The sequence below is a fragment of the Gekko japonicus genome, unplaced genomic scaffold (assembly GCF_001447785.1).
Source record: "Gekko japonicus isolate JY-2015 unplaced genomic scaffold, Gekko_japonicus_V1.1 scaffold422, whole genome shotgun sequence".
Lineage (NCBI taxonomy): Eukaryota > Metazoa > Chordata > Lepidosauria > Squamata > Gekkonidae > Gekko > Gekko japonicus.
Window position 1 is genome coordinate 530,113 of NW_015174855.1, and position 1,685 is coordinate 531,797.

General features: G+C 40.5%; 1 protein-coding gene across 1 annotated transcript in view; it reads left to right on the forward strand.

Annotated features, from left to right (window-relative positions):
* Positions 1-1,685, forward strand: part of LOC107121641 (lipase member M-like) — a 28,372-nt gene that overhangs the window by 6,329 nt on the left and 20,358 nt on the right. The gene's annotated exons all lie outside the window — the stretch shown is intronic.

Consider the following 1,685-nt stretch of genomic DNA (forward strand, 5'->3'; position numbering starts at 1 on the left):
GACATCATTTTTGGTGTTAGTTCTAGGAGGTGCTGTAGGTCTTCATAGAACCGGTCCACTTCAGCCTCTTCTGCATCAGTGGTTGGGGAATAGATTTGGATCACTGTGATGTTGAATGGTTTGCCTTGGAATTGGACTGAAATCATTCTGTCATTTTTGAGATTGTATCCCAGTACGGACTTTTGCACTCTCTTGTTGACTATAAAGGCCACACCATTTTTTCTACGAGATTCCTGGCCACAGTAGTAGATATAATGGTCTTCTGAGTTAAATTAACCCATTCCTATCCACTTTAGTTCACTGATTCCTAAGATATCGATGTTCAGTCTTGCCATCTCATTTTTGACCACATCAAGCTTACCTTGATTCGTAGATCTTGCATTCCAGGTTCCTATGCAGCATTGTTCTTTGCAGCATCGGACTTTCCTTTCACCATCAGACACATCCACAACTGAGCATCCTTTCGGCTTTGGCCCAGCCGCTTCACTCTTTCTGGGGTTACTTGTACTTGCCCTCTGCTCTTCCTCAGTAGCATATTGGACACCTTCTGACCTGAGGGGCTCATCTTCTGGCGTCATATCATTTACCCTTTTGATACTGTCCATGGGGTTTTCTTGGCAAAGATACTGGAGTGGGTTGCCATTTCCTTCTCCAGTGGATCACACTTGGTCTGAGTTCTCTGCTGTGGAGACCTGAGGGGCTCATCTTCTGGCGTCATATCATTTACCCTTTTGATACTGTCCATGGGGTTTTCTTGGCAAAGATACTGGAGTGGGTTGCCATTTCCTTCTCCAGTGGATCACACTTGGTCTGAGTTCTCTGCTGTGGCCTGTCCGTCCTGGGAGGCCCTCCACAGCATAGCCCACAGCCTCATCAAACCACGCCAGCCCCCTCGCCATGTCAAGGCAGTGATCCATGAGGGAGTCTATAGCAAATATCTATGCCCCTTTTCTTGAAAATATAGAGGTATCTTTTTATCATGACACATGGAATACAGATCTATAGAGAAATATCAGGTCAGCAGAGTGGAAATGGTTACTAAATGTTGCCTTGCCTAGAGTTATGTCCAGAAGAGTAAGGGAGAATGTTTTTCAGAGCTTGTTTCAGTGGCACCTTACTCTACATAGGGTATAGAAATGTAAAAGATTGTTGTTAGATATGATGATAATTTGGTACTGATTTTTATTCATAGCTTCTGGGGCCTAGCAAAAATACAGGATTTAGGGGAATTTGTAATCCATTCCATTAACTATATGTTAAATATTAGTTTACCTCGTGATCCGAAGTTTATAATATTGGGTTATATATTAAAGATTATGTCATTCTGTCAGATTTAGAATCTGTCTTAACCGTTCTTGTGGTTGCTAAAATAATCCTAGCATCTAGATGGGGGGTGGAGACACTCCTGCTCCAAAAGATTGGTTGAATCCTGTCCAGGAAAATGTAGGGCTTATTAAATTATCACGAAAAAACATAAAGAAATTCATTTAAAATAAGCTTATGGATTGTTGAGCCCTGTTCATATTTTTTTGGAACAATATGGCTATAGAGGGAATTTCTCCTTATGTTTTCTACAAGCTACTCTGAGCAATCTCTTTGTGGTATTTATATTTTGAGGAATTAAAGAATTAACGTTATTATAAATCATTGTTTACTTATTAAATAGCTGAAATAGCTATAAGATT